Source organism: Oncorhynchus masou, chromosome 29 (genome assembly GCF_036934945.1).
Source record: "Oncorhynchus masou masou isolate Uvic2021 chromosome 29, UVic_Omas_1.1, whole genome shotgun sequence".
Classification (NCBI taxonomy): Eukaryota; Metazoa; Chordata; class Actinopteri; order Salmoniformes; family Salmonidae; genus Oncorhynchus; species Oncorhynchus masou.
Genome location: NC_088240.1, coordinates 14,153,766 through 14,169,011, shown reverse-complemented (window position 1 = coordinate 14,169,011; position 15,246 = coordinate 14,153,766).

Genomic DNA, 15,246 nt, shown 5'->3' with positions numbered 1-15,246 from the left:
AACGTGGTCACTGTGAATATTAAATTTGCCAACACCAGCATCTCCCTAAAACTATGAATATTACAATGTACATCACCTTGTGTGGCACACCCAACCGTAAATGCTAAACCCCATCCACACCAAGCCAAAGACAGCACAAACATTTGTAGCCTCTTTACTATGTTCCTCAATGCCAAGAGGTGTGGGCCAAGTGGTACAGGTGGATGTGCTCACATACAGTGGTCCTACACATGTACAGTATAGTATATACAGGTGTAGGATCTTAATTTGAGCCAGTTTTCTACAGCAGGGAAATAATCCTGCAAAAGGAAATGTGAATTTTTATGTTGATTTTAATTCTTGGATGTTTTTTGTAGGGGTTGATAAATTATTCGTAAAGGAAAAATCAAGTCTGACATTTTAAAGTTGAAATTACAAACTTCAGAAGCCTTTTAAAAACCTCAAATACTCTACACGTTTTAGATTTCCTGTATTTCAGGAAAGTTCTCCAGCGACAGGCTGACCAAATTAAGATCCTACATCTGTAGATGTGTAATACCTTATTTATCCTAAAACACTCCCCCCACCCTGCTAAAATCCTCTCCGAGTAGAAGTTGCTCTTATCACAGATCTAGTGTCAGCTTATCATCTCTATTTCCTGACAATAACAATTGGGAGCGAAACTGAAAACTGAGATTAGATCGGTGTCATGGGGCAATGGCATTCTACTGCTTGTAGCACTCCCCAATAACCCCCCTCCATCTCTCGCTCAGTCGCTCTCCCCATCCCTCCCTCACCTTCAATCCCTCCTCCAACACTCACCCTCCCATCAATCTCTCTCTCTAGCCCCGTTTTTTCCACTCCTTTATCCCTCCCCATCCCCTCCTCTCCCCCACTCCACCCCCCATCCCCTCCTCTCCCCCACTCCACCCCCCCCCCACTCCCCAACCCTCTCCCCACCCCCACTATTCCTCATTTCTGAATCTTGCTGATCCCCTTATTGCTGGCCCAGTCCTAATAATGACATCATTGGCTCCCGCCTGTGCCAACAGAACTCAATAAAGCTCAGGAGTGTTTGAATGTGCATGTGCACCAGCTGCATTGGGAGACCTGGGTGTGTTGTATGTGTGCTGCATATGCAGGATTGAAAAGCATTGTATACTGGCTGTTCAATCATTCAAGCCATACAAATATTTGAAAACATTATTTATTCCATTGACCTGACAAAAATATTAGGTCATGGTGAACATTTCTACGTGTACCATCTTGCACTTAAGGTATTTCTTATTTTGAAATGGTTGTTGTGTGAGTGTAATGTTCTCTTTTTTGTTTCCAATAAAGAACATATTAAAAAAGGTCTATCAATTCTTTGCCCTGGGCTGAGTAGACTACAATAGTGTGGTGAACACGGCAGACAATGGAGAGTCTGAAGGCAGCGACCTGTGTCAGCCAGTCTCCCATGGGCATGCCTAATGACAGCGTATGTCTGGGCCTTGTGGTGGAATGGTGAAAGCAAAGAATTGCAATTAAACTACGATGCCTCTCTCTTTCTTTCTCTCCTACTGTTCCTCTCTCCCACTCCGTCCCATGATCCTTTCCAAAGTATTCCTCCCTCCCGCCAACCCTCTCTCTCCCTCTCTTGTTTTACTCACCATTGTCTATCTCTCTCTTTCTTTCTCTCCTACTGTTCCTCTCTCCCACTCCGTCCCATGATCCTTTCCAAAGTATTCCTCCCTCCCTCCATCCCTCTCTCTCCCTCTCTTGTTTTACTCACCATTGTCTATCTCTCTCTCTCTTTCTCCTTCACCATCTGCCACTCCTTCTCTCTATTCCCCTCTTTATCCTTCCTTTGCTCCCCACTCATTTCCCCTAACCTGTCTCTACCCCTCCACTCTTGTCCATCCATACCTCCCTCTATCCCTCTTTTTCCTCCTCTCCACCTTCCTCCCTCCTTTCCTCTCTCCCAACTCCCTTTCCCTCCACCTCCACCCCCTCTCTCTACACACTTCCTTCCCCTCACCCTCCCTCTCTTCCCTTAAATAGTAAAGCTAGCGAGACAACGGGGGCTTAGCCGATGGTCTGGTTTCTTGCGGCTTGTGTGTCAAGCAGCACCTTCTCTCAAAAGGATGGGGAGGGGAGGAGGGAGGGATGGAGGGAGGAGGGCTGACACTGCATGGTGATGTCATACAAAATGACATCATCCTCTGGGCAGGAGCCAAGGGACCTGGCGAGTTAGCATCCTCCAGCGAGAAGGAGAGAGAGAGAGATAGATAGATAGAATTTAAAAAAGAGCTGATGACAATTGGTCCCATTTAATATTTTTTTTGTCTTGCTCTCATTCTTCCATGTCCTCTTGTTCTTTCTAGTTCCTTTTCGCTCTGTGAGCAGGTAGCGTAACCCCCCGAGAGAAATACACAGCGAGACAGCAGACAGGCAGCAATAAAATCAATACAAAACAACCCCCCCACACACACACATACACACACACACACCCACCTCACCCACACACACACACACATACACACACACACACACACACACCCACCCACCTCACCCACACACCCAAACACACACCACACACACATATACATACACATACATATAAACACACATATATACACACACAAATAAACACATTAAGGCACACACAAGTTCATTCATTAATCGAAACACAGACAGACACACACACACACACAAATTCATGTCACACCCCTCTCGTTTCTCTGCGTGATTCCACAGTTGTCCACTTAGCTGTGCTGTGCTCCACTGTGTGCTCCCAGCGTGCCTCATAATCCAACCTTCTGAATCCACTACTGAGGATGAGGAACAGCCTCACCATCACTGACAAATAACTTACCTTCAGTTACATATTGTAGCTCCAAATCAAATACTCTGATGTACAAATGCATTAGTTTTAACAAAACACTGTCTGTCTGTCTGGTTGTCTGTATATTCTGACCAGGACATAAAGGGATCGATCATCGAATTGGATCCTCCTGACAACAAAGGTAAAAGATAACAAAGAGATAAAGCTACTCTGAGAGCAAAGAGGAAACCAACAATGTGAGATGATTCATATACCAACAAGCTCTCACAGCCTTAAAGCAGAATTAGACGTTCATCCATGTTTATCAAAGTGTTTAAAGTTAAGTTCAGGCATTACATCCAAAGTTTGAAGGTTAGGGTTAAGTTTAGGGATTAACTCTGAAATCTGAAGTTTAGGCATAACTGACAAACCTTAAGTTTATGCATAACTCCCAATGGATAAGGTAAGGGTTAAGGTTTGGGAGAGGCTTAAGAGAGAGAAGGGGAGAGTGAGAGAGAGAGAATGAAAGTGAGAGTGAGCGAGAGAGAGAGAGAGAGAGAGGAGAGAGAGAAAAAAAGAGAGAGATTATTTTAATACTCTCAATACATGAACATAGCTTTACATACCCTCTTAAACTTTCATGCAGACATAAAAGACCATATAAACAAACAAAAACAAACACACATGCAGAGCCCACACACATACACTCATCACAGACACATTTTGCATGTGGTATATACTGTTGAAGTCTGAAGTTTACATACACTTAGGTTGGAGTCACTAAAACTAGTTTTTCAACCACTCCACAAATTTCTTGTTGACTAGCTATAGTTTTGGCAAGTTGGTTAGGACATCTACTTTGTGCATGACACAAGTCATTTTTACAACAATTGTTGACAGATTATTTCACTTATAATTCACTGTATCACAATTCCAGTGGGTCAGAAGTTTACATACACTAAGTAGACTGTGCCTTTAAACAGCTTGGAAAAATCCAGAAAATTATGTCATGGCTTTAGAAGCTTCTGATAGGCTAATTGACATAATTTGAGTCACTTTGAGGTGTACCTGTGGATGTATTTCAAGGCCTACCTTCACACTCAGTGCCTCTTTGCTTGACATCATGGGAAAATCAAACAAAATCAGCCAAGACCTCAGAAAAGAAATTGTAAACCTCGACAAGTCTGATTCATCCTTGATAGCAATTTACAGATGCCTGAAGGTACCACGTTCATCTGTACAAACAATAGTACGCAAGTATAAACACCATGGGACCATGCAGCCGTCATACCGCTCAGGAAGGAGACGCATTCTGTCTCCTAGAGATGAACTTTGGTGTGAAAAGTGCAAATCAATCCCAGAACAACAGCAAAGGACCCTGTGAAGATGCTGGAGGAAACAGGTACAAAAGTATCTATAGCCACAGTAAAATGAGTCCTATGTCGACATAACCTGAAAGGCCGCTCAGCAAGGAAGAGGCCACTGCTCCAAAACCGCCATAAAAAAGCCAAACTACGGTTTGCAACTGCACATGGGGACAAATATTGTACTTTTTGAAGAAATATCCTCTGGTCTGATGAAACAAATATAGAACTGTTTGGCCATAATGACCATCGTTATGTTTGGAGGGAAAAGGAGGAGGCTTGCAAGCCAAAGAACACCATCCCAACCATGAAGCACGGGGGTGGCAACATATCATGTTGTGGGGGTGCTTTGCTGCAGCAGGGACTGGTGCACTTCACAAAATAGATGGCATCATGAGGTAGGAAAATTATGTGGATATATTGAAGCATCTCAAGACATGAGTCAGGAAGTTAAAGCTTGGTCGCAAATGGCTCTTCCAAATAGACAATGACCCCAAGCATACTTCCACAGTAGTGACAAAAGGGCTTAAGGACAATAAAGTCAATGTATTGGAGTAGTCATCACAAAGCCCTGACCTCAATCCTGGAGAACATTTGTAGGCAGAACTGAACAAGCATGTGCGAGCAAGGAGGCCTACCAACCTGACTCAGATACACCAGCTCTGTCAGGAGGAATGGGCCAAAATTCACCCAACTTGTTGTGGGAAGCTTGTGGAAGGCTACCGCAGACGTTTGACCCAAGTTCAACAATTTAAAGGCAATGCTACCAAATACTAATTGAGTGTATGTGAACTTCTGACCCACTGGGAATGTGATGAATGAAATCAAATCTGAAATAAATCATTCTCTCTACTATTATTCTGACATTTCACATTCTTAAAATAAAGTGGTGATCCTAACTCACCTAAGAAAGGTAATTTTTATTAGGATTAAATGTCAGGAATTGTGAAAAACTGAGTTGAAATATATTTGGCTAAGGTGTATGTAAACGTCCGACTTCAACTGTACATGTTCATCTGCTCATGGCCGGATGTGAGGCATGACACCCCTCTCTCACAAACACACACACACACACAGTAACCCCCACACACACGGTGACGTCAGTGTGATGATCTCACCACTCCCACCCCACACACAAAGGCCATTTCAAGCCCTGTTTGGAGTTACCTTCCCTCTCTCCATCTCTTCCATTTCACTTTCTCCATCTCTCCCATCCCACTCTCTCCTCCCATCATCTCCAAACAGGCATCTAATTATTATTATTCTATCTCTCCCCCTTGGCTTTGAATGAGTTTCTCTTTCTTTCTCTCTCTCTTTGCCCCTCTCTCTCCCTCTCCCTTCTCTCTCTCCCCTCTCATCTCTTTCCTTCCCCATTCTCTCTCTACCATCCCCTGTCTCTATTTTTCTCCCTATCTCTGTCTCTGTACAGTATTAGTATGGTTATCATACTCTTGGCCTTTCTTAGTTAAAGGCATCTCTACAGATGTAGTAGCTTAATTTAACCCATGTTGTCACAGCAAATAATCCTGCAGCAACGGGACATTTAGTCCATAATGTTGCTTGATCGGTGGTTAGGCTATTTAACTGGACAATTGTAGGTTACATGAAAAGCGCAATTCTATTAGTATAATCAAGTGCTAGTGTGGGTTTTCAGTGAAAATATGTAAATCAAAGCTCATCTGCATTAAAATTTTACATTTGTAATAAATCACCAGCTTAGCCCCAGTACATGTGTGTGGCTCTACCAGTGTGTTGATCGGTGAGGAAGACCGAGAGCTTCATCATTACCACAGTACTGTTCCTTACATTTTACATTTACATTTGAGTCATTTATCAGACGCCCTTATCCAAATCAAATCAAATTTATTTATATAGCCCTTCGTACATCAGCTGATATCTCAAAGTGCTGTACAGAAACCCAGCCTAAAACCCCAAACAGCAAGCAATGCAGGTGTTGAAGCACGTTGGCTAGGAAAAACTCCCTAGAAAGGCCAAAACCTAGGAAGAAACCTAGAGAGGAACCAGGCTATGAGGGGTGGCCAGTCCTCTTCTGGCTGTGCCGGGTGGAGATTATAACAGAACATGGCCAAGATGTTCAAATGTTCAAAAATGACCAGCATGGTCAAATAATAGGTCTGGGACAGGTAGCACGTCCGGTGAACAGGTCAGGATTCCATAGCCGCAGGCAGAACAGTAGCAGCAGCATGGCCAGGTGGACTGGGGACAGAAGAGAGACTTACAGTTAGTGCATTCATCTTAAGACAACCACATATCACAGGCATAGAAAGTATGTCTGAGCTGGGGGGGGGGGTCGAGGTGAGGGGAAGGATTATTTAAGATACTCTTTGAAGAGATAGGGTTACAAATGTCTTCAGAAGATGGGCAGGGACTTTGCTGTCCGAGCTTCAGGTGGAAGCTGGTTCCAGCATTGGGGTGCCAGGACAGAGAAGAGCTTGGACTGGGCTGAGCAGGAGAATCCCTTCCGTAGGGGTGGGAGGGCCAAGAGACCTGAGGTGGCAGAAAGAAGTGCTCGTGTTGACAGAAGGGTTATGTTTAATGTATGTTTATCAGAAGAGGCTGGTGGGAGGAGCTATAGGAGGATGGGCTCATTGTAATGGCTGGAATTGACTAAATGAAACCGAGTCAAACATTTTTTAAATTTGGTTGTGTTTGATGTGATTCTGTTCCATTATTCCATTCCAGCCATTACAACGAGCCCGTCCTCTCATAGCAACTCTCACCAGCCTCCACTGGTGTATGTGTGAACCTGTGTGAGAGAGAGAAAGTCAGAGCAAGTGAAAAACTATGTGAAAAACGATATGGCAAACTATATGTGGCTTATATTTGCTTCAACAACAGCAAGTGCCTCGCAGCCTGTAGATTTAAACTTTGACAGAACAAGACAGGACAGGACAAAACAGGACAGGACAGGATGGTCTAGCACAGACACACAGGAAGAGCTGGCCCTATGTGAGCAACTCTTTAAGCACTGCCCTAGAAAATAGAACACCTATTGGGCTGTGTGTGTGTGTGTCTTTCACTTCCTGTTGGCCTTCTTAGGTATCCCCCTTTCCCTTTCCCTTTCTCTGTGTATCCTGTTGACATACAATGTACTCAGAATATTCCGACCCCTTCACTTTTCCACATTTTGTTACGTTACAGCCTTATTCTAAGCTGGATAAAAAATATATATACAGTACCAGTCAAAAGTTTGGACACACTTACTTTTTATTTTTACTATTTTCTACATTGCACAATAATAGTGAAGACATCAAAACCGTGAAATAACACATACTGAATCATGTAGTAACCAAAAAAGTGTTAAACAAATCTAAGTGTATTTTATCATTGAGATTCTTCAAAGTAGCCACCCTTTACCTTGATGGGCTGCATCAGATGACCTGGCTTCCACAATCACTGAACCTCAACCCAATTGAGATGGTTTGGGATGAGTTAGACTGCAGAGTGAAGGAAAAGCAGCCAACAAGTGCTCATTATATGTGGGAACTCCTTCAAGACTGTTGGAAAAGCATTCCAGGTGAAGCTGGTTGAGAGAATACCAAGAGTGTGCAAAGATGTCAGCAAGGCAAAGCGTGGCTACTTTGAAGAATATAAAATATATTTTGACTTGTTTAACACTTTTTTAGTTATTACATAATTCCATTTGATGGCGACGACAGAGATGGTCGCTTCACATAAGGTCCTTAAGAAACTATGCAGTAATTTGTTTTTTTATGTATTATTTATTACATTGTTAGCCCAGAAAATCTCAATTGTTATTACATACAGCCGGGAAGAACTATTGGATATAAAAGCGACATCAACTTACCAACATTATGACCAGGAATACGACTTTCCCGAAGTGGATCCTTTGTTCATACCTCTACCTTGGACATGGGATCTAATCCCAGAGGCCGACACAAAACAACGCAGTCGCAGCAGGAGAGGCAGACGGAGCGGCCTAATGGTCAGACATAGAAGGCGAGCACACCATCCACCGCTTCCGAGCAGATTACTCGCCAATATCCAATCTCTAAACAACAAGTTGGATGAAATTAGGGCACGAGTTGCCTTCCAGAGAGAAATCAGAGATTGTAACATTCTCTGTTTCACGGAAACATGGCTCATATGTTGTCAGAGTCGGTACAGCCACCAGTTTCTTCATGCATCACGCCAACAGAAACAAACATCTCTCTGGTAAAAAGAAGGGTCGGGCGTGTATGCCTCATGATTAACAACTCATGGTGTAATCATAACATACAGGAACTCAAGTCCTTTTGTTCACCTGACCTAGAATTCCTTACAGTAAAATGCAGATCGCATTATCTCCCTCGAGAATTCTCTTCGACTATAGTCACAGCCGTGTATATCCCCCACAAGCAGATACCTCGACAGCCCTGAAAGAACTTCACTGGACTCTATGTAAACTGGAAACCATATATCCTGAGGCTGCATTTATTGTAGCTGGGGATTTTAGCAAAGCCAATCTGAGAACAAGGCTTCCTAAATTCTATCACCATATCGAATGCATGACACAAGCTGTTAGCATTCTGGACCAATGCTACTCTAACATCCGCGATGGATACAAAGCCCTCCCTCGCCCTCCCTTCAGCAAATCTGAAAAAGACTCCATTTTGTTGCTCCCATTTACATTTACATTTACATTTAAGTCATTTGGCAGACGCTCTTATCCAGAGCGACTTACAAATTGGTGAATTCACCTTATGACATCCAGTGGAACAGCCACTTTACAATAGTGCATCTAAATCATTTAAGGGGGGTGAGAAGGATTACTTTATCCTATCCTAGGTATTCCTTAAAGAGGTGGGGTTTCAGGTGTCTCCGGAAGGTGGTGATTGACTCCGCTGTCCTGGCGTCGTGAGGGAGTTTGTTCCACCATTGGGGGGCCAGAGCATTGCGAACAGTTTTGACTGGGCTGAGCGGGAACTGTACTTCCTCAGTGGTAGGGAGGCGAGCAGGCCAGAGGTGGATGAACGCAGTGCCCTTGTTTGGGTGTAGGGCCTGATCAGAGCCTGGAGGTACTGCGGTGCCGTTCCCCTCACAGCTCCGTAGGCAAGCACCATGGTCTTGTAGCGGATGCGAGCTTCAACTGGAAGCCAGTGGAGAGAGCGGAGGAGCGGGGTGACGTGAGAGAACTTGGGAAGGTTGAACACCAGACGGGCTGCGGCGTTCTGGATGAGTTGTAGGGGTTTAATGGCACAGGCAGGGAGCCCAGCCAACAGCGAGTTGCAGTAATCCAGACGGGAGATGACAAGTGCCTGGATTAGGACCTGCGCCGCTTCCTGTGTGAGGCAGGGTCGTACTCTGCGGATGTTGTAGAGCATGGACCTACAGGAACGGGCCACCGCCTTGATGTTAGTTGAGAACGACAGGGTGTTGTCCAGGATCACGCCAAGGTTCTTAGCGCTCTGGGAGGAGGACACAATGGAGTTGTCAACCGTGATGGCGAGATCATGGAACGGGCAGTCCTTCCCCGGGAGGAAGAGCAGCTCCGTCTTGCCGAGGTTCAGCTTGAGGTGGTGATCCGTCATCCACACTGATATGTCTGCCAGACATGCAGAGATGCGATTCGCCACCTGGTCATCAGAAGGGGGAAAGCAGAAATTAAAACAGGAAACGCCCATTCTCAGGTCTATCCAACGCTGGTCTGACCAATCGGATTCCAACCTTCAAGATTGCTTCAATCACGTGGACTGGGATATGTTTCCGGGTAGCCTCAGTCAATAACATTGACGTGTACGCTGACTCGGTGAGCGAGTTTATTAGCAAGTGCATCGGAGATGTTGTGCCGACTGTAACTATTAAAACCTTCCCTAACTGGAAACCGTGGATTGACGGCAGCATTCGCGCAAAACTGAAAGTGCGAAACACCACCTTTAATCATGGCAAGGCAACTGGAAACATGACCAAATACAAACAGTGTAGTTATTCCTACCTCAAGGCAATCAAACAAGCAAAGGGTCAGTATAGAGACAAAGTAGAGTCGCAATTCAACGACTCAAACACGAGACGTATGTGGCAGGGTCTACAGTCAATTACGGATTAAAAAAGAAAACCAACCCCATTGCAGACATCAATGTCTTGCTCCCAGACAACTTAAATAACTTATTTTCTCACTTTGAGGACAATACAGTGCCACTTACACGGCCCGCTACCAAAGGCTGTGGGCTCTCCTCCATGGCCAACGTGAGTAAAACATTTAAACGTGTTAACCCTAGAGGTTGCCAGCCCAGACGGCATCCCTAGCTGCATCCCAGAGCATGCACAGACCAGCTGGCTGGTATGGTTACGGACATAATCAATTAATCCCTATGCCAGTCTGCTGTCCCAACATGCTTCAAGATGGCCACCATTGTTCCCGTTCCCAAGAAAGCTAAGTTAACTGAACTAAATTACTATCGCCCTGTAGCACTCATTTCTGTCATTGTGAAGTGACAGAGAAAAAAGTCAAGGATCATATCACCTCCACCCCACCCCACCTAATACCCTAGACCCACTCCAATTTGCTTGCCGCCACAACAGGTCCACAGACAACGCAGTCGCCATCACACTGCACACTGCCCTATCCCATCTGGACAAGAGAAATACCTACAGTGGGGATAACAAGTATTTGATACTCTGCCGATTTTGCCGTTTTTCCTACTTACAAAGCATGTAGAGGTCTGTAATTTTTTATCATAGTTACACTTCAACTGTGAGAGATGGAATCTAAAACAGAAATCCAGAAAATCACATTGTATGATTTTTAAGTAATTAATTTGCATTTTATTGCATGACATAAGTATTTGATACATCACAAAAGCAGAACTTAATATTTGGTACAGAAACCTTTGTTTGCAATTACAGAGATCATATGTTTCCTGTAGTTCTTGACCAGGTTTGCACACAATGCAGCAGGGATTTTGGCCCACTCCTCCATACAGACCTTCTCCAGATCCTTCAGGTTTTGGGGCTGTCGCTGGGCAATACAGACTTTCAGCTCCCTCCAAAGATTTTCTATTGGGTCCAGGTCTGGAGACTGGCTAGGCCACTCCAGGACCTTGAGATGCTTCTTACGGAGCCATTCCTTAGTTGCCCTGGCTGTGTGTTTCGGGTCGTTGTCATGCTGGAAGACCCAGCTACGACCCATCTTCAATGCTCTTACTGAGGGAAGGAAGTTGTTGGCCAAGATCTTGCATTACATGGCTCCATGCATCCTCCCCTCAATACGGTGCAGTCGTCCTGTCCCCTTTGCAGAAAAGCATCCCCAAAGAATGATGTTTCCACCTCCATGCTTCATGGTTGGGATGGTGTTCTTGGGGTTGTACTCATCCTTCTTCTTCCTCCAAACACAGCGAGTGGAGTTTAGACCAAAAAGCTCTATTTTTGTCTCATCAGACCACATGACCTTCTCCCATTCCTCCTCTGGATCATCCAGATGGTCATTGGCAAACTTCAGGCGGGCCTGGACATGCGCTGGCTTGAGCAGGGGGACCTTGCGTGCACTGCAGGATTTTAATCCATGACGGCGTAGTGTGTTACAAATGGTTTTCTTTGAGACTGTGGTCCCAGCTCTCTTCAGGTCATTGACCAGGTCCTGCCGTGTAGTTCTGGGCTGATCCCTCACCTTCCTCGTGATCATTGATGCCCCACGAGGTGAGATCTTGCATGGAGCCACAGACCGAGGGTGATTGACCGTCAACTTGAACTTCTTCCATTTTCTAATAATTGCACCAACAGTTGTTGCCTTCTCACCAAGCTGCTTGCCTATTGTCCTGTAGCCCATCACAGCCTTGTGCAGGTCTACAATTGTATCCCTGATGTCCTTACACAGCTCTCTGGTCTTGGCCATTGTGGAGATTTTGGAGTCTGTTTGATTGAGTGTGTGGACAGGTGTCTTTTATACAGGTAAGGAGTTCAAACAGGTGCAGTTAATAGAGGTAATGCGTGGAGAACAGGAGGGCTTCTTAAAGAAAAACTAACAGGTCTGTGAGAGCTGGAATTCTTACTGGTTGGTAGGTGATCAAATACTTATGTCATGCAATTAAATGCAAATTAATTACTTAAAAATCATACAATGTGATTTTCTGGATTTTTGTTTTAGATTCCGTCTCTCACAGTTGAAGTGTACCTATGATTAAAAATTACAGACCTCTACATGCTTTGTCAGTAGGAAAACCTGCAAAATTGGCAGTGTATCAAATAATTGTTCTCCCCACTGTATGTATGAATGTTGTTCATTGACTAAAGCTCAGCATTTAACACCATAGTACCCTCCAAACGGGTCCTTAACCTCGAAATCCTGAGCGAAATCCCAAACGGGTCCTTAACCTCGAAATCCTTTACCCCGCCCTGTGCAACTGGGTCCTGGACTTTCTGACAGGCCGCCCCCAGGTGGTGAAGGTAGGAAACGACATCTCCACCTCGCTGATCCTCAACACTGGGGCCCCACAAGGGTGTGTTCTCAACCCTGTCCTGTACTCCCTGTTCACCCATGACTGCGTGGCCATGCATGCCTCCAACTCAATCATCAAAATTGCAGACGACACTACAGTGGTAGGCTTGATTACCAACAACAACGAGAAGGCCTGCAAGGAGAAGGTGAGGACCCTCGGAGTGTGGTGTCAGGAACATAACCTCTCACTCAATGTCAACAAAACAAAGGAGATTATTGTGTACTTCAGGAAACAGCAGAGGGAGCACCCCCCCATCCACATCGACGGGACAGTTGTGGAGAAGGTGGAACGTTTTAAGTTCCTCGGCATACACATCACGGACAAATTGAAATGGTCCACCTACACAGACAGCATGGTGAAGAAGGCGCAACAGCACCTCTTCAACCTCAGGAGGCTGAAGAAATTTGGCTTGTCACCTAAATCACTCACAAACTTTTACAGATGCACAATTGAGAGCATCCTGTCGGGCTATATCACCGCCTGGTATGGCAACTGCACCGCCCTCAACTGCAAGCCTCTCCAGAGGGTAGTGAGGTCTGCACAACGTATCACAGGGGGCAAACTACCTGCCCTCCAGGACACCTGCAGCACCGATGTCACTGGAAGGCGAAAAAGATCATCAAGGACAACACCCACCCGAGCCACTGTCTGTTCACCCCGCTATCATCCAGAAGGCGAGGTGAGTACAGGTGCATCAAAGCTGGGACTGAGAGACTGAAAAACAGCTTCTATCTCAAGACCATCAGACTGCTAAACAGCCATCACTAACATAGAGGCTGCTGCCAACATACAGACTCAAATCTCTGGCCACTTTAATAAATGGATTTAATGAAGTTATCACTAGTCACTTTAAATAACGCCACTTCAAAAATGTTTACATATCCTACATTCCTCATCTCATATGTATATTTTGTATTATATACCATCTACTGCATCTTGCATATATTTATATGTACATGTTCTTATTCATCCCTTTACATTTGTGGGTGTAAGGTAGTCGTTGTGAATTTATTAGATTACATGTTAGATATTACTGCGCTGTTGAAACTAGAAGCTTAAGCATTTCACTTCACTCACATTAACATCTGCTAAGCATGTATATGTGTCCAACAAAATTTGATTTGATTTACATGTTATTTCATAATTTTGATGTCTAAAAATAGTGAAAATATAGAAAAACCCTTGAATGAGTAGGTGTGTCCAAACTTTTGACTTTTACTGTATATATCATCAATCTACACAAAATACCCCATAATGACAAAGCAAAAACAGGTTTTCAGAAAATGTTGCAAATATATATAAAATACAACACAGAAATACCTTATTAACGTAAGTATTCAGACCCTTTGTTATGCGACTCGGAATTGAGCTCAGGTCCTGTTTCCGTTGATCATCCTTGAGATGTTTCTACAACTTGATTGGAGTCCACCTGGGGTAAATTCAATTGATTAGACATGATTTTGAAAGGGACATGCATGTCTATATAAGGTCCCACAACTGACAGTACATGTCAGAGCAAAACCCAAGCCACGAGGTCGAAGAGCTCCGAGAAAGGATTCTGTCGAGGCACAGATCTGGGGAAGGGTACCAAAAAATGTCTGCAGCATTCAAGGTCCTCAAGAACACAGTGGCTTCCATCATTTTTAAATGGAAGAAGTTTCGAACCACCAGGACTCTTCCAATAGCTGGCAACCCAGCCAAACTGAGCAATCGGGGGAGAAGGGCCTTGGTCAAGGAGGTGACCAAGAACCCGATGGTCAGTCTGACAGAGCTCCAGTGTTCCTCTTTGGAGATGTGAGAACCTTCCAGAAGGACAACCATCTCTGCAGCACTCCACCAATCATGCTTTTATGATAGAGTGGCCAGATGGAAGCTTCTCCTCAGTAAAAGGCACATGAAAGCCCGCTTGGAGTTTGCCAAAATGCACCTAAAGACTCTCAGACCATGAGAAACAAGAATCACTGGTCTGATGAAACCAAGATTGAACTCTTTGGCCTGAATGCCAAGCGTCACGTCTGGAGGAAAACTGGCACCATCCTTAAAATGAAGCATGATCGGAGCAAAGTACAGAGAGGTTCCTCTTCCAACAGGACAACGACCCTAAGCACACAGCCAAGACAATGCAGGAGTGGCTTCGGGACAAGTCTCTGAATGTCCTTGAGTAGTCCAGCCAGAGCCCAGACTTGAACCCAATCGAACATCTCTGGATACACACATTCAGGTATACACACACACTCACACAAGAGTTTCTTACATGTAGTTCACTTTTACAACAATGTAACTGTCAAAAGTATGGGTGATGTGGGTAAGGCGGAGTCAGGTGCAGGACACAGAGATGAGTAATAACCGTAACCTGACTCAAAAACAATATTCCATGAAGGAGACAAATAATCCAGGTCACTAAACGAGACAACTTGACAATAACAAACACGAACAAAACCAAGGGGGAAACCAGAGGGTTAAATAGGGAACAATGATTATGGAATGGAAACCAGGTGTGTAATAATGAAGACAAAAGAAATCGAAAATGAAAAGTGGATCGGTGGTGACTAGAAACCCGGTGACGTCGACCGCCGAACGTCGCCCGAACAAGGAGAGGGACCAACTTCGGCGGAAGTCGGGACAGTAACACATTCCACTG